Raw genomic sequence first — 19,916 nt, 5'->3', positions numbered from 1 at the left:
CCCTTGCCGGTCTAGGAATGGTAGAACGATGGGTTCGATGACGGTTTGGATGTACCGTGCACTATTCAGTGTCCCCTCGATGATCACCAGTGGTGTACGGCCAGTGTAGGAGATCTCTCCCCACACCATGATGCCGGGTGTTGGCCCTGTGTGCCTCGGTCGTATGCAGTCCTGATTGTGGCGCTCACCTGCACGGCGCCAAACACGCATACGACCATCATTGGCACCAAGGCAGAAGCGACTCTCATCGCTGAAGACGACACGTCTCCATTCGTCCCTCCATTCACGCCTGTCGCGACACCACTGGAGGCGGGCTGCACGATGTTGGGGCGTGAGCGGAAGACGGCCTAACGGTGTGCGGGACCGTAGCCCAGCTTCATGGAGACGGTTGCGAATGGTCCTCGCCGATACCCCAGGAGCAACAGTGTCCCTAATTTGCAGGGAAGTGGCGGTGCGGTCCCCTACGGCACTGCGTAGGATCCTACGGTCTTGGCGTGCATCCGTGCGTCGCTGCGGTCCGGTCCCTGGTCGACGGGCACGTGCAGCTTCCGCCGACCACTGGCGACAACATCGATGTACTGTGGAGACCTCACGCCCCACGTGTTGAGCAATTGGGCGGTACGTCCACCCGGCCTCCCGCATGCCCACTATACGCCCTCGCTCAAAGTCCGTCAACTGCACATACGGTTCACGTCCATGCTGTCGCGGCATGCTACCAGTGTTAAAGACTGCGATGGAGCTCCGTATGCCACGGCAAACTGGCTGACACTGACGGTGGCGGTGCACAAATGCTGCGCAGCTAGCGCCATTCGATGGCCAACACCGCGGTTCCTGGTGTGTCCGCTGTGCCGTGCGTGTGATCATTGCTTGTACAGCCCTCTCGCAGTGTCCGGAGCAAGTATGGTGGGTCTGACACACCGGTGTCAATGTGTTCTTTTTTCCATTTCCAGGAGTGTAGAATATATCAGATGTGTTTTCCTGTGGAGGAATCGGTTGACCTATGACCTTGCGATCAAATGTTTTCGGTTCCCATTGGAGAGGCACATCCTTCCGTCTACTAATCGCATGGTTTTGCAGTGCGGTTGCAAAACACAGACACTAAACATATTACAGTGAACAGAGACGTCAATGAACGAATGGACAGATCATAACTTTGCGAAAATAAAGAAAAACTTTTCACTTGAGGGGATACTTGAACCAAGGACCTCTAGTTCCGCAACTGCTCACGCTAACCACGGGACCACGGCGCTCCTGAGTTCAGATTATCCTAGATGTTGCCTATGTTGGCATGGACTACTCAGTTTGTATATTTTGCTTATTTTTCATAGTTCCACACAACTTCTTCCTGTTTTCTTGATTGATCTGTGTTCAGTTTTTCAAGGCCTATCCATTGTGCCAACTTATAACTAAATCTGAGGGGGGTGCAATGGGGAGGTTCCCTTGTAAGCAACAATCGGAGCAACTTCCTACTACACATACTTTGCAAACATCAGATTATCTAACAACAGAACTTATAGTGCTGCTGAGGCTGAGCCACCACCAGATACATGGCCTGACATCATAAAACACCTATCCTGATATGCTGTGAACAAGAGGACACTCACTACTGTTTGCTGTTTGTAACTTTTTGGCAGACTGTGGAGTCATTTTTTCAAGTTTTGGTTATTTTTATGAGCCACACCTGTAACTCACGATGAACTCACTCAGAGCACAAAATTCATACCGTCGAATAGTAGTCCACCAAAGCTGCATTTTCAATATTTTATTTGCCGCTACCAGTTTCAAGCAATGTGGCATTATCAAGTGGTACCTATATACAATCAAGCTGTTATTAACAATGTAGGAAAAGATAGATTGCTACTTACCATGAAGAAGAAATGTTAAGTTGCAGAGAGGCCCAATTAAAAGACACAAAATCTTATATATTAATTTTCAAATATGATAAGCTTTTGTTTTGTCAAATATTTCATACCAGTTTGTGTGTCAAAGGTATGGTCTGTTATTAAATCTATATGATATGTAAAATTTAGGATTCTCTTTTGTTCTAAGTTATCTATGACTGATAAGAATTTTGTTGGAGTTCTCATTATATTTTTATGGGAGCATGCTAAAAAGTAATGCCTCCGATTTTTTTTTATGTGAACACTCCTAGAGCTTTTTAAGTAAAACAGATGTTATTATTATCCTACATCTTTACCTGCAAGAATCCGATGCCTTGGGTTCACTGTCATCAGTCATCATCAATACTTTTCAGACTTGGCCCCATCTGATTTTCATCTGTTTCCAAAATTTAAAGAATGCCTTCAAAGACTTCCCTTTGATAGTGATAGAGTGGTGCAAGCAGAGGTGAGGCTGTGGCTCCATAAAACAAAGTCAAACACTCTACAGTGACTGTGTAAACAAACAAATGTCTCGTTGGGAGTGTTTGTTGCCAGGGTGACTACGTACAGAAATCAAATTGCCAACTGCAATATGATTTAGACAAGATATCTGTATGATTCCAAAACTACACAACAAACTACACAAATTTAAAGGCTGTAAACTCAACTAAATACTTGGAAGTTACAATTAAGAATAACTTAAACTAGAATGATTACATGGATAATGTTGCAGGGAAACCAAACTAAAGACTGTGATTTATTGCCATAACACTTGAAAAATGCAACAGGGCTACTAAAGAAACTGCTTACACTACATTTGTCTGCTATCTTCTGGAGTATTGCTGTGCAGTGTGGTATCTCCATTGGATAGAATTGACGGAGGACATCGAAAAACTTCAAAGAAGTGCAGCTTGTTTTGTTTTGTTTTATTGCGAAAGAGGGGAGAGAGTGCCACAGATATGATGGACAAATTGGGTTATCAATCATTGTAACAAAGGCTTTTTTCAATGTGGCAGGATCTTCTCATGAAATTTCACTCACCAACTTTCTCCAAAGAATGTGAAAATATTTTGCTGTCTTCCACCTACAAAGAAATGACCATCACAGCTCACACTGAAAGATTTAAGTGCTTGTTTTCCTGCAGGCTGTTTGAGAGAGTAAAGGTAAAGAAATAGATTAAAGACGGCTTGATGAACCCCCGTCAGGCACTTAATTGTGAATTGCAGAGTAATCATGAAGATGTAGAAATAAATATGTTGATATGAAGAGTAAAGATGAAGAATGTAACAACATTTGTTTCATTTAAAAGGGTTTAAGAGAACTCACATGCATTACTTTTCCGCATGCCCTCAAATTTCTAAGTTCTGTTTGTTCATTTAAAATGTAATTTGAACTTCTTGCCAAACGTGTGTAGTTTTCTATTTTCTCTAAGATGTTCAAATAGCCACCTTTTTAAGATCTATGAAGAATGGGAAGATAAATGCTTATGTCTACTAGGCTGCAGAACAGCAGACACAAAAAAATTTCACCCACAGCACATCTTGTAATAATTGTACTACTGGTCCGCCTATTACAAAACATTTTTATGGAAGGGCTATTTTCCTCCTCCACCCTTCAGGGCCAAGGATAAGTTGACGGGTGTCTTCCCAGTTAAATGCACCTTACTTCTTAGTTTTGACAGAAGTATTCCTACATCAAACTTCAAGAACATTTGAGATGCTTCACTTTTATGCCCTCTCTAGGACTCTCTTACGCCCACTTAGCAGACTTGTGGTCTCCCACGAGTGCACCTTGCCACGCTACATGACAGTGGTTGAACATGGTTGCTACTCACCACCCCAAATTCTAATGCACTACTCAATTAAAACTCACATAGCTCTTGAATGAAACATCAGATTTAGATGTATATTGCAACAATAAATTGCAAAATCCTCAAACCATATATTTATGATATGTTCTACCACAAGTTAAGAGATTATGTAAGTTTATGCTCGGGAATGAGCTTGGACAAGGAAATAGCATGTCACAGCCACTCCTCAGGCAGCAGTCAGGAACAGCGAGGAAGCACAAATAGAATGACGAAATGAAGATATGTGATCATTATTATTATTATTGTTGTTGTTGTTGTTGTTGTTATTGTTGTTGTTGTCAACAAATGGATATGTTGATACAATTTTCAGTGTAAGGAAACATTAAAGAATAATTATCTGCAGCAATTGTACCAAGTATGTCACTAGTTTTGAGTGGAATGTTTGGGACTGAAAGGCGATCTCCCTGTTAGAACCAATATGATGTAGACATTAAGACACAGAATTGTTTGTTTCGTGGCTCCATTCAGTGGCACTCTTCACCACAGATATCTCCACCCAGGGCCAAAACCAGCAGGTGTCCATGGCTACTGTGTCAAAATGAGGAAGCTGTGGTGGGGAAACAGGAGTTCTGTCATACAATGCATGTTCTCATGGCCAGTATTCACATCCTTGATGATTTTTGTTTTATAGACACTAAGACATGCTCTAGGGCATACTTCTACATTTACATCTACATCTATACTCTGCAGAAGGTACATTCCATTGTACCAGTTATTAGGGTGTCTTCCCATTCCACTCATGTGTTGAGCACAAGAAGAATGACTGTTTGAATGCCTCTGTGTGTGTGTGTGTGTGTGTGTGTGTGTGTGTGTGTGTGTGTGTGTGTGTGTGTGTGTGTGTTTTGCAGTAATTATTCTAATCTTATCCTCACAATCCCTATGTGAGCAGTATGTAGGGGTTTGTGGTATAGTAATCATTTAAAGCTGGTCCTTGAAACCTCATTAACACACATTCTTGGGATAGTTTACACCTATGTTGCGGCCACATGTAGTAAGCGTTGCTTCACACAGTGGAGAATAGCAAAACAGAGGCACGCCGGCGACCGAGGCATTGCAAAGTAGACAGGCACAGATAGCCTTACTGACAGCAGCAGTCTACTGACAGACTGACACAAGAACGCACACAGACCAAGTGCCGAGCGATGCCTGGAGAATGCTGAGTAAGGGGAAGTGAGGCCAGCACACTAAGTTACGCTGCAACATACTGCGGGAGTAATAACAAGAACCTACCACCGAGGGTAAAAAAAATGTCCTGCTGCTGGATATAAATAGTGGAGAAGCCATTAGGAAGCAGTTCGGATCTGAGAATGGACGTGGTCTGTGTCCGAGTGTTCAATCTTCGTAGGTGACGATTCCGGAAGTCTGTTCCAGCTCGCAGGCGTCATCCGTTCGCCATCAGAAGTCAACTTCAGCTCTGGAGGTCGGCCTGAGTTCGGTTGGCACCATGGCTGACTAAATACAGTGAGAACTTCCAGCAGGACTGGCCACAGCACAGTCTTGGTCACAGGTGCCGCCGGGGACTGGTGCCCGGACTTCACGGCAACCCAGCCCCACGGCGTGTGGTCCGTCCATGACGGGACCTCGCGGACATCGCTACTGATGGCTTCCCAGCTGCCAGTGCAGCAGGTGTCGGCAGCTGACCTCATGGCAAAGCGGCTCCATGGGCGTGCCTGTACTGGGGCGCCGAGCGGCGACGAGTTCATCTCAACCACAGGGCATCCTGGCTTCAGCGGAGCACTGGTGGCCTGAGGCTCCCGAGTGCGATCAGCGGTGCGTGTTGTGCACATTGTCAGAGAATCTACGCAGCAGCAGCCAGGCGGAGGGATCCGCAGGGCTGGGCAGCAACAACGAGGAAGAAATTGTAAAGAAAGTTCAATAAATAATTGTAAAACTCCACGCCGTCTCAGTCTTTGGCGCAGCCACTGTGTCTGCTGCTAACAAGTGGTGCACAAGGCGTAACACCTATCTTCAAGGGTATTCCAGTTCTGTTCCTTGAGTACCTCTGTGACACTCTCCCACGGGTCAAACAAACCTGTGACCATTCATGCTGCCCTTCTTTGCACACATTCATTATCCCGTTAGTTCTATTTGGTATGTGTCCCACATACTTAAGCAATTTTCTAGAACCAGTCACATGAGTGATTTGTCAGTAATCTTCTTTGTAGACTGACTGCACTTCCCCAGTGTTCTACCAGTAAACCAAATTCTACCACTGCAAAGTGTTACACCCAGGTATTTGTTTGAGTTGGCTGATTCCAACAGTGGTTCACTGCTTTATAGTCACAGGATACTATGTTTTTTTTCTTTCATTTTGTGAAGTGAAAAATTTTACATTTCTGAACATTTAAATCAAGTTGCCAATTTTTGTGCCACTTTGAAATCTTATCAAAATCTGACTGAATACTTATGCAGCTTCTAGACAGTACTTCATTACAGATACCTGCATCATCTGCAAACAGTCTGAGGTTACTATTAACATTGTCTGGAAGGCCATTAATATACTACACCAACAGCAAGGATCCCAACACACTTCCCTGTGGCACACCTGAATTTACTTCTGCATCTAATGATGACTCTCTATCTAAGATACATGCTGCGTCGCCTCTACCAAAAAGTCTTCAATCTAGTCACAATTTTCACCGGATATCCCTTATGATCATACTTTTGACAGTAAGTGTAGGTGCAGTACTGAATCAAACGCTTTTCAGAAATGAAGAAATACCTCATCTAGCTGACTGCCTTGATCCAATGCTTTCAAAATGTCATGTGAGAAAAGTGCAAGTTGGTTTTCACTTGATCAATGTTTTCAGGATCCATGCTGGTTGGCACTGAGGATATCATTCTGTTCAAGATACCTCATTATGTTTGAGCTCAGAATATGTTCTGAGATTCTACAACAAATGGATATCAAGGACATTGGATGGTAGTTTTGTTGATCATATCTATTACCCTTCTTGCAGACAGTTGTGATGTGTGCTTTTTTCCAAGAACTAGACACGGTTTTGTGTTCGAGGGCTCTACAATAGATTGTAGTTAGTTTCCATGCCTGATGTTTCATATTCCAATTCTGTCATTGCTCCTGTCACACATGTGTTGGCGGACCACAGTTAACAAAAAGCACCACCTGATCAACATGTTGTGGTAGAAAAAAGAGGTGTACCTGAAATCTCATGCAGGCCACATCTCCAACCAAATAGACTTGGTCATACAGCAAGTGTCATCAACACAAAGAACGTTCATCAACAGAAGGGCAATTCCATCCATATGTGAAATACAGCCCCTCCCAAAACTAAAAGAAGTTTTTGTTTACAATATACAGATGCTTCCTCTTAAACTTTACCTGATAATTATGAGAAGGCAATTCATCACATGTTTACAAGATATACGCAAAATGTACGTATATACTGTGTCTCAAACAGCTTTATTTAATCTATTGCTCTAGGGAAATGTTATGCCTTAGGTACAATGGACATTATGTTACTATCAGTCACTATGCAAGGGTCTCTCAGGTCACCTTTTTAATTTTTTAATGGCGATTTTATCAAAAGCACAGTTGCTACTGACTGTATAGTGGAGACAATGAGTAGCAGATAGGCACAACAAAAAGACTGTCAAACAAAACTTTCGGCCAACCAGGCCTTCATCACAATAGACAATAGACAATACACACACACACACACACACACACACACACACACACACACACACACACACACAACTTACACATACCTGAGCATAGTCTATGGCTGCCAAAGCCAGACTTCTACATAACAACACTGTTTTGATGAATATGTGTGTTTCATGACTTCATGTTTTTCATTACACTTCTTGGAAGGAGACTTCATGGAAATCTGAATTTTTAAAACCAATGCAGTACTTAAAACGCATTGACAACTAAACCTCAGCTATTTTACGTATTACTACAATAACAGTAGATAGTTAAGACCCTACCCACTCATGATTTATCACTGGGCTGACAATCTTATAAATTTGCAATGTAACCATATGAAAACACTAATTTCGATTATGAGAAATTGTAGGTGAAATCAACTTTGAGTTTACAGCTAATCATTTCAACACAGAGCAACTACTGCACTGCACTGTTCTATGAAAGTTTTAAAACATGTAGCAGAAAGTAATTATGCATTCTTATGAAGCCCTGAACCATTTCTTAAGCAACTTCAGCCCACATGCATTTCATGCAGGCCTTCCTAGATCATTCTAAAGTAATGCGAACATTGTACTGTTGACATGAATATCTTGTTTTCGTTTTCAAATGGGGACAGCGAAAGGCACAGGTTTTTCATTTTTCAAACAATTCTTTCTGTGAAACTTCCTGGCAGATTAAAACTGTGTGCCCGACCGAGACTCGAACTCGGGACCTTTGCCTTTCGCGGGCAAGTGCTCTACCAACTGAGCTACCGAAGCACGACTCACGCCCGGTACTCACAGCTTCACTTCTGCCAGTACCTCGTCTCCTACCTTCCAAACTTTACATTCTGGAATTCTTTCTGTGTTTGAAGCTCATCTTGTATGTGTAGTACTCTTTTGATGGTATGTCTCAACTCTTGTGGCGAACATCATGAGAGGCTCAAGGAGGTCTCTTACTAGTGTTTATGAAGATCAATTTCATCATTACTTGTGACTTTGGATAAGCTTGATACAACACATAAGAATGCACACTACAAGCAACATCCACTAAAGTGAAGAAAATGGCCAAAGGCCATCTTCTTGTTCAGTGACATGATCAATAAGTTGAGCACATTTGGTTGAGGCAGTACCCACCAGCTTTAGTCATGTTAACATGATGCTCTCAGTTTTTCCTGAGTCTAGGTAACTGTTTATTGAATGGTGCATAGAAGAGACTAGTATCACAGCATAGAAGAGACTAGTATCACAGCTTTTGCTTTTTGAACACAAAAGAAACAGGTGTTATCTCTTCAGTAAAACCACAGACAGTTGGCTTTATGCGTTAATTCTTATTGGTTAAAAATTTCTATGGAATCTCCTTTTTCTTTCTTTTCAGCATACCGACATGTGAGATTTGTTCCTTCTTTTGTTTTGAATGTTCATTGACTAATTCTACTAGTGAGCACAAATTGTAACCAGTGATACTTCTCCATGTTTTCAGTAGCTTTCACCAACAACAGAACAGCTTGTGTGGGAACTCTGTTACCTTTTTCATGGTTTGTAAGAGTGTGACCACTGCTACCTTGTCTGAAATAAATGTACACATTTTACAACTAATTCGCACGTCAGTCAAACACTAACTTTTGCAGCCATATTTTGATAGTATGTTTGGCATACACATTGTAAAAACAGATCTACCCTGGAAATGTACAAGCTTTTCACCTACACTCACTAAGAAAAACAAACAAAAAATCTTTCTTTATTAACAATGCATCTGTAAACACCTACACCTGTTCCATGAGTTACAAATATACTATAAACCAAACAGTTCCGATTTGAAAATGGCTGAATCCACAAATAGCCCTATTACTGCCTTAAATTCAATGACATCAGTATTTTATAGATACGATAAGTGATCATTAGCATACTGTTCTCTAACAAGGAGAGGTCCTCAATGATGGGATCAACTTTTGAAACCAAATATATGACATAGGTTAAGACGCCAGGTATCATACCCTGCAGCTACTCACTGTGGTGGGCCCTTGTTTGCAAGTAGTTGATGAAAAACATTCTGCATTTTGTGTGATGCTCAATAGCATTAAAAAATTCATATTACATAGACTGACTGCATGGTGTACTGGATAGGTAAGGGCTTCACATGTAGCAGGTTGTGGGTTCAAATCTTGTCAGTTGCACTAATATTTTTATTTTTTTATTTTTAAATCTTTATCAAAATTACTTTGATGATTATTTTTAGTCAGTTAATTGGTTTAAAAGTAATTTTTTATATCTGTTCCTTTGTCACATCATTTTAATCACCATATGAATTTTTTCATTTGTTTCATTTTTTTTATATCATTCTTTTTCAACTCGGAATTTTTGTAGTGTAAATTTCTATTATAACATTCAATTATTTGATGCTTATGATCTATTGGCTAAAAAACAAAATGTGAAATAATCTATTTCTACTGACTGTGCAACAGTGTGAAAAATGTATTTTTCGTTACAAAGTATTCAATTTCTTTTAGCATAGTAACTTTCGTAGAAACATTTAAAACTTATCCTAAATTCCCACTGCACTATGGGGGGGGGGGGGGGGGGGGGGGGAAACAGATGAAGATTGAAACAAAAGAAAGGTTTATAAGAAAAATGAAAGTAAAGCAAAATGAGAAATAGATATAATGAATGCAATAATCTGGACAAAAACATATGATGGTAAAAATGAACGAAATTATATCAAAATTAATACATAACATTAATTAAAAACGCATAAACAAAGATTTCAATGGGAAAAAGAATGCTAGAAAGAAAAAGACAACAAATGAAGAAGTTGATATTTTGATTAAAATTATGTGGCAAAGGAACTGAAACAAAAATTACACTTAAATCAATTAACTGAATAAAAATGATGATCAAAGTCATTTTGATAAAGATCTCAAAATTTAAAAAAAAAAAATTAATGCACGCGATGAGATTCGGATCCATAACCTCCTGCATGTGAAGCCCTTACCCTACCCCTTACAACATGCAACCACTCACTGCAATTCAACTTTTTTAATCTACTGAGGGTCATTTAGAATTCTGAAATTTTTTCATCAATTACTCACAAATGAGGGCTCACCAGGGTGAACAGTTGCAGTGTGAGATACCTGGGATCTTAACCACATAGGTGATTTCAAAAAGTTGACCCCACCACTAGGGACCTCTCCTTGTAAGCTTAGAATGATTCTATCAACAATATCTTGGGCAAAGAGTGGATTCCATACCTACAAACAGCAAGGTGTCCTCCAAGATTTTTTGCCATCTGTTACAACTGCAAGGTGGTGATGATGTATTTACAATGAATTAGCAGTTGTTGTTTTCTCAACCAAAGACATCTATTCTTTCAAAAGAAGTAAGCTTCTCCTTTGTTATCAGCTGCCACACATTCATCACTTTCAGTTTTCTCCTCCAAATTAATATTGCAGTCACTAAATATCTTGAAAGCGAGGTCATTATTGTTGTCTTCATCTGAGAATTCACTGAGTCGTTCTTGAACGTCTATATCTGTCTTGTGTAAAACACGTTTCATAGACGGTGAAGGTTTCCCTGCCATAGAGAAATGGTAGCATTCAACAGAAACACGACACGGAAACATTATGGTATGTCTGAGTCCTCTCAAGGCCCAAAAATAACAAAGTGCAACAACAAGGCAAGAGTTCTAGCTTGCGAAATATGCTATCAACAGGAAGGTACACAGGAGAGTCACTTCACAGGGCTGAGTGAAATATCACATTTCAAAAAGTCGTAGTCATCTGAGAGACTGTTCATAGTACTAAGTGTTACCATTTTTCTATTCCATTTCATTTATTTCTATATTATGGCATTAACAATTATGTTTTATTTTTCCATATTTTAGAATAAGAGTTGTTTTTGCTGTTCTTTAAACACATTCCCTAGCGAATGAGATGTAAAAAGTAGTTTACACATCTACAAGTAATGCTATGACTCATATTTTTCAGTGAAGCATTTCTTCGTGTTTTTGGTGAATTAGGAGATTTGCAATACAGCAAAATAAGTTTCAGTAAGGTGAGAATGAACAGCTTGGTTGTTATGTACAGCCACATTTTCTATTTATCATGGCATAGGAACACCACTTACTTTATTTTGACTAAGTTATTTGCAGATAACTGCTTATTTAGCAAAATGAAAGATACAGAACTAATCACAGTTTAGATGATCTTCACAAACACTCCTAGTTCTTTCTTTGCACTGGGTCAAGTTATGTGTTGCTCTTTCTCTTGAATACTCCTCAGTACAAGCTTCCCTTAATTTCAAACATTGTATATGTAGCTGGTTGGTTGATAAAAAGACAAAGATTAGATTTGGGGGGGGGGGGGTCAGAAGTAAAATTATCAGGCTGGTCGATGCATTCACCACAAACGTGCAGGTTGGGGGGAGCAGCTGCAAATTCAGCCATACTCAGGTTGGGACTATTGATTAATCTCTTGGGTTAAGCATCTCTCAGAGATCCAATGCCCATGTACAGCAGGTGAGGGACGGGCTTTGAATCCACAGCCCCTAGCATGTGTGTACCGTCAATAACCCAGCCACAGCTTGTATACAGTGCAGTGTGGTTCGGAGCAGTGCCTGTTAGGCATTTGGAGTAGCTGACACTGAGTCACTGTAGGCCATGCAGTCTTGCCTTACACAGCCTAATGGTAGCCGTATCACGTTGCTGCTCTGCCGACGGTGGCTAGCAGCAAGGATGGTGTCATCCTGGGAGAGAACGACACACCTCAGTATCTGGCTGACTGCAACTGGCGACAGTAGATGGCAAGTGGGTCAGTGGCTAGAACAGTCCTAGTTCAACTCTCAGCCCATCAGAGCTGAAGCTGGCCCATATAACAGGCTCTGTAGCTTTATTGACAATAATGACTACATCAGCAGACAGTGGTAGAGCAACAGCGCTTCTCTGGGCCATACAGCAGTAGTCTAGTCCATAGTGGTCACTGATTCAATGCCTCTTGCTAACTGGGCAGCCAGTACTTACATGCACCAGTGTCACAACCTCCCCTGCTGTAATACTGAAGTTCATTAACACCACTGGTTGCAGATGAAGTAGTTGTACCTACATACAGAGGCCGGACATGATGGCAAAATTCTCTGGCAGCAGGTTATTGCAATCAGCGCCATTACAGCACACCGCAACATGTAATCAGTTGGTTCTACTAGAAAATTTGTCAGGGTAATAGAATTATTTGGCCATCAACAAATTCTTTAGGCTCCTCTTAATCTGACATTGTTGTTGTTGTTGTTGTTTTTGTGTTCTTCAGTCCTGAGACTTGTCTGATGCAACTCTCCATGCTACTCTAACCCGTGCAAGCTTCTTCATCTCCCAGTACCTACTGCAACCTACATCCTTCTGAATCTGTTTAGTGTATTCATCTCTTGGTCTCCCTCTACAATTTTTACCCTCCACGCTGCCCTCCAATACTAAACTGGTGATCCCTTGATGCCTCAGAATATGCCCTACCAACCAGTCCCTTCTTCTAGTCAAGTTGTGCCACAAATTTCTCTTCTCTCAAATTCTATTCAATACTTCCTCATTAGTTATGTGATCTACCCATCTAATCTTTAGCATTCTCCTGTATCACCACAGTTCGAAAGCTTCTAGTCTCCTCTTTTCCAAACTATTTATCGTCAATGTTTCACTTCCATACATGGCTACACTCCATACAAACACTTTCAGAAACGACTTCTTGACACTTAAATCTATACTCGATGTTAACAAATTTGTCTTCTTCATAAACGCTTTCCTTGCCATTGCCAGTCTACATTTTATATCCTATCTACTTCGATCATCATCAGTTATTTTGCTCCCCAAATAATAAAACTAACTCACTACTTTAAGCGTCTCATTTCCTAATCTAAATCGTGCAGCATCACCCGATTTAATTCGACTACATTCCATTATCCTCCTTTTGCTTTTGTTGATGTTCATCTTATATCCTCCTTTCAAGATACTGTCCATTCTGTTCAACTGCTCTTCCAAGTCCTTTGCTGTCTCTGACAGAATTACAATGTCATCAGCAAACCTCAAAGTTTTTATTTCTTCTCCGTGGATTTTAATACCTACTCCGAATTTTTCTTTTGTTTCCTTTACTGCTTGCTCAATATAAACATTGAATAACATTGGGGAGAGGCTACAGCCCTATCTCACTCCCTTTCCACCCGCTGCTTCACTTTCATGCCCCTCGATTCCTCTAACTGCCATCTGGTTTCTGTACAAATTGTAAATAGCCTTTCGCTCCCTGTATTTTACACCTGCCACCTTCAGAATTTGAAAGAGAGTATTCCAGTCAACATTGTCAAAAGCTTTCTCTAAGTCTACAAATGCTAGAAACGTAGGTTTGCCTATCCTTAATGTATTTTCTAAGATAAGTCGTAGGGTCAGTATTGCCTCACGTGTTCCAACATTTCTACGAAATCCAAACTGACATTCCCTGAGGTAGGCTTCTACCAGTTTTTCCATTCGTCAGTAAAGAATTCGCGTTAGTATTTTGCAGCTGTAACTTATTAAACCAATAGTTCGGTAATTTTCACATCTGTCAACACCTGCTTTCTTTGGGATTGGAATTATTATATTCTTCTTGAAGTAGAGTTTTATCAGGACTGGCTCTCCCAAGGCCGTTAGTAGTTCCAATGGAATGTTGTCTACTCCTGGGGCCTTGTTTTCGCTCAGGTCTTTCAGTGCTCTGTCAAACTCTACCATTTCATCTTCATCTACATCCTATTCCATTTCCATAATACTGTCCTCAAGTAAATCGCCCTTGTATAGACCCTCTTTATACTCCTTCCACCTTTCTGCTTTCCCTTCTTTGCTTAGAACTGGGTTTCCATCTGAGCTCTTGACATTCATGCACTTGGTTCTCTTTTCTCCAAAGGTTTCTTTAATTTTCCTGTAGGCAGTATCTACCTTACCCCTAGTGATATGTGCCTCTACATCCTTACATTTGTCCTCTAGCAATCCCTGCTTAGCCATTTTGCACTTCCTTATTTTTGAGACGTTTGTATTCCTTTTTGCCTGCTTCATTTACTGCATTTTTATATTTTCTCCTTTCATCGATTAAGTTCAATATTTCTTCTGTTACCCATAGATTTCTACTAGCCATCATCTTTTTACCTACTTGATCCTCTGCTGCCTTCACTACTTCATCCCTCAGAGCTACCCATTCTTCTTTTTCTTCTGTATTTCTTTCCCCCATTCCTGTCAATTGTTCCCTTATGCTCTCCCTGAAACTCTGTACAACCTCTGGTTCACTCAGTTTATCCAGGTGCCATCTCCTTAAATTCCCACCTTTTTGCAGTTTCTTCAGTTTTAATCTACAGTTCATAACCAATAGATTGTGGTCAGAATCCACCTCTGCCCCTGGAAATGTCTTACAATTTAAAATCTGGTTCCTAAATCTCTGTCTTACCATTATATAATCTATCTGAAACCTTTTAGTATTTCCAGGGTTCTTCCATGTATACAACCTTCTTTCATGATTCTTGAACCAAGTGTTAGCTATGATTAAGTTATGCTCTGTGCAGTATTCTACCAGGTGGCTTCCTCTTTCATTTCTTAGCCCCAATCCATATTCACCTACTACGTTTCCTTCTCTTCCTTTTCCTACTGTCGAATTCCAGTCACCCATGACTATTAAATTTTCGTCTCCCTTCACTACCTGAATAATTTCTTTTATCTCATCATACATTTCATCAATTTCATCATCATCTGCAGAGCTAGTTGGCATATAAACTTGTACTACTGTAGTAGGCATGGACTTCATATCTATCTTGGCCACAATAATGTGTTCACTAAGCTGCTTGTAGTAGCTTACCCACACTCCTACTTTTTTTATTCATTATTAAACCTACTCCTACATTACCCCTATTTGATTTTGTATTTATAACCCTGTATTCACCTGACCAGAAGTCGTGTTCCTCCTGCCACCGAACTTCACTAATTCCCACTACATCTAACTTTAACCTATCCATTTCCCTTTTTAAATTTTCTAACCTAACTGCCCAATTAAGGGATCTGACATTCCATGCTCCGATCCGTAGAACGCCAGTTTTCTTTCTCGTGATAATGATGTCCTCTTGAGTAGTCCCCGCCCGGAGATCCAAATGGGGGACTATTTTACCTCCGGAATATTTTACCCAAGAGGACACCATCATAATTTAACCATACAGTAAAGCTGCATGCCCTCGGGAAAAATTACGGCTGTAGTTTCCCCTTGCTTTCAGCCGTTCGCAGTACCAGCACAGTAAGGCCATTTAGGAAGGTCTTTCAAGACCAGATCAGTCAATCATCCAGACTGTTGCCCCTGCAACTACTGAAAAGGCTGTTGCCCCTCTTCAGGAACCACACATTTGTCTGGCCTCTCAACAGATACCCCTCCATTGTGGTTGCACCTACGGTACGGCCATCTGTATCGCTGAGGCACGTAAGCCTCCCCACCAGCGGCATGGGGGGGGGGAGGGGGGGGGGGGGGATCAGCAGTACCAGCATTGAATGTGATGGCTCGGGAAATCTTCTTTTGAACTAGGCCTTTGTGATAATTATGTCTAGTGATGTCTGAGGCAAGAGTGCCGATGTATCTGGACAAATATGTTTGCCTCAAATGCCAGTGCTGTATGGGAGGGGACGTTTGACATGGGAAGGATGGCAACTGTCAAAATGTAAGTACTGTTGTTTGTTAGCGGGTTTAATGCAGACGGATGTATGTAGCTGGCCTTTTGTGTACACCCCATTGTGGCCGATTACTGTGCCCCCACCGAAAGAATTTCAGCCTTCACTGAGCAGCACCTCCGACCAACTGGCCCACAATCTAGCCTCCCATGTCAAAGACACCAACCCCTTCCTTCACCAACTCTCCACCATCCTAACCCCTTTACGTCCTGGATCCCTATTCGTCACTGCTGACGCCACCTCCATACACTCCAACATACCTCATGCCCATAGTGTTACTGCTATTGAACACTACCTTTCCCAACGTCCTTCAGACTCCAAACCCACTACCTCATTCCTCGCACAACTTACTAATTTTATCCCAACCCAGAACTACTACTCATTTGAAGGGAAGGTACACAAAAAATCCACGGCACAGCCATGGGCACTTACATAGCACCGTTCCATGCCAACCGTTTTATGGGCCATCTAGAGGACACTTTCCTAGCCTCACAAAACAGCAAACCCCTAGTTTGGTTCAGGTATCTTCATGATCTGGAATCAGAGCCACAAGACTTTACCTTCATTCCTTCCCAATCACGACATCTCTCCCATCCACTACATGTGGTCCTTCTCAACCCACTGCACCCCCTTCCTAGATGTTGACCACCTCCTCTCTGATGGCTCCATCCATACCTCTGTCCACATTAAACCCAGCAACCACCAACAGAACCTGCATTTTGATCGCTGTCATCCCTTTCACACCAAAAACTCTTTGCCATACAATCTGGCCACCCAGGACGGCGTATCTGCAGTGACAAAAACTCCCTTGCTCAGGATGCTGAGGGTTTCAACAAGGCCTTAACAGACAGGCACTGTCCCCCTGACCTAGTCCACAAACAGATCTGCTGTGGCATTTCCTGTCACACCCCCAATCCTCCCACCACCCCGAAGAACCAGCCACAAAGAAGTGTCCCCTTCATCACCCAGTAAAATCCTGGACTGGAACAACTGAACCACATCCTTCAGCAGGGCTTTGATTACCTATCTTCATGCCCCAAAATGTGGCACATCCTACCTGAGAGACTTCCCACACCTCCTAAAGTGGTGCTCCATCACCCACCCAACCTCCACAACAATCTAGTCTTGTCTCTATGCCACTCCCAATTCCAACCGCATGCCACAAGGACCATATTGCAGGGGAAGACACAGGTGCAAAACCTGACCAATTCACCCACCCAGCATTTCCTATTCCAGTCCTGTCACAGTTTAATCCTACCCCATCAAGGGCCGGGCCACCCGTGAAAGCAGCCATTTCATTTACCAGCTCTGCTGCTATCATTGCACAGCTTTTTATATTGGTATGACTACCAACCAGCTGTCAACCAGGATGAACAGCCACCGTCAAACTGTGGCCAGGAGCCAAGTAGGCCATCCTGTGGCACAACATGCAGCTGAGCATAACACTCTTGATTTCAATGGCTGCTTCACTGCCCATGCCATCTGGGTCCTTCCCTCCACTGCCAGCTTTTTTGAACTGCGCAGACTGGGGTTATCCTTAAAACACATTCTCGATTCCCATAATCATCCCAGCTTCAACCTATGGTAATATATTATCCCCATACCTTCCACCCAACAGTTTTCATCCCATTTGTCCTATCATCTCCTCCCTATTCTCGTCTCCCACACGGTTTATTTGCAGCCCTCTTCACAAGGATTTAAAGTCACTTACTCTTGTACAAAAAGGTGTGCATTATTCAGGAACACACATTTTCAATAACTAGCCAGCTGCCATAAAAAGCTTTAGAATCAATGAATAAAATCAGTTTAAGAGAAACCTAAAGGATTTATTAGTGGCCAACTCCTTCTACTCCATTGATGAATTTTTCAGTAGAACCAACTGATTTTGTGTGTGTGTGTGTGTGTGTGTGTGTGTGTGTGTGTGTGTGTGTGTGTAAAGTACAATTTAACTTCTGCACCATTTCAGTGCAGTAACATGTCCATTGTAAGTAAGTATTGTAGTAGTACCATTATATATTGATTACCTTACAAATAAAAAAACAATTTTTTTAAAAATTTTAAATTCAATGCACTAGGATGATCTTAGTAAATGAGTGTTGTAAAATGATCCTTTCACATAGCATTCAAAAATCATTTCACTTGGGACCTCACTACAGATCGATTGGAATGAAAGTAAATCTAATCTAATCTAACATGTCTGTCCACCTTTCCCCGCTCCTTTTCCCGACTTCCCTGCCCCCCCCCCCCCCCCCCCCCCAACCACCTAACACTGCATATGTTGGCAGTCTAGTCCCTCCACACTCCACCAGACAGCGTTCATCTCTTCCCTCACCCGTACACTACCATCCTTTCCCCTTCCTCAGTCTCTCCAGATTGCTGCTTGCTTCCCATGTGATAGTTGTACTCCAGTGCGAGATGCTGGAGTTGGTGGTCATATGTGCATGAGGAGTGCTTGCTTGTTGTGTCTCTTTTACTGATGAAGGCTGTGGCCGAAAGCTTTATGTAAGTGTCTTTTATTTGTGCCTGTCTGCAACTTGACATGTCTTCTTTATGGTAAGTAGCAATCTGTCTCTTCCTACATTGTAGATATTCCTACCTGGACTGTCCATTGTTTAATATGCAAAGTCAAAAGATTTTCAGTGAATAGTGTTGAAGGTAAAAAAATTAAATTGCTGTATGTTACAATTGAGACACATTTTCATTGGTTTTGATGAAAAACATGACTGAACCCTTGGATATGGAACAAATGAACTGTACTTACAGTTATGTCCTTTTAGATCTGAATTCATCACACAGCATCCACCGACATAGTTTCTCATTCATGTGAGGACATTTTTAGTGGGCAACATGGCATAAAATAATGTACTTGTGACAAACGTGGACAGCACCAGTCAATGCAAGCAAATACATTCACAATATTTATAATAACTTATCAATGAAAATTCATAAATGTTAGAATTTCTAATTCACTCTGATGTTTTAATTAAACAAAAATTTCTTACACTTAATTGCATAAACTCAATCACTGCCAAAAATAAAGGATCTGCCTTTTTGGCCAAAAGCTTATTTGTTTAACAATCTTTTTGTTCTGTCTATCTGCAACTCAGCACCACCACTATATGGTGAGTAGCAATCTCTCCATTTCATAATATTGTCATTATTCCAGCCTGGATTTTCCATTGTTGGATCTGGGTGTACAATACTTATCTTCTTCACAGTGCTCAAACATCAGTATGTAAAATAACTTTAATTATCAAGACAATGGGAAGTCCAGGATGGAATAACAACAATGTGGAGAGAATAGATTAACAGTTACCACATAGAGGAGGCTTTGAGATGGTACATTCTTCATCATCAGAAATAGAAAACACTCTCTCTCTCTCTCTCTCTCTCTCTCTCTCTCTCTCACACACACACACACACACACACACACACAGAGAGAGAGAGAGAGAGAGAGAGAGAGAGAGAGAGAGAGAGAGAGAGAGAGAGCAACTGTCTCCACACACTCAAAGATGACAGAGGTCACGTGTTCGCAAGTTTTGTGTGTGTGTGTGTGTGTGTGTGTGTGTGTGTGTGTGTGTGTGTGTGTTTGTTTTCTACTTTTGATGATGAAGAACTTAGTCCAAAAGCTGAACATTTCTAGCATTCTTTTTCACTGTGCCTGTCTATGCTTAGCCACCTCTATATGGTGAGCAGCTATCTATCCTTCCCATTGGTCACAGAAAAACAGTACACGATAACACAGAAAATACGAAGCACGAGGAGTGCTCTGAGTAACCAAATGGACATACAAGTTAAACAGACCAACCATGAATGA

This window comes from Schistocerca piceifrons, chromosome 2 (assembly GCF_021461385.2).
Source record: "Schistocerca piceifrons isolate TAMUIC-IGC-003096 chromosome 2, iqSchPice1.1, whole genome shotgun sequence".
Taxonomy (NCBI): Eukaryota; Metazoa; Arthropoda; class Insecta; order Orthoptera; family Acrididae; genus Schistocerca; species Schistocerca piceifrons.
Note: the sequence above shows the minus strand (reverse complement) of the source record.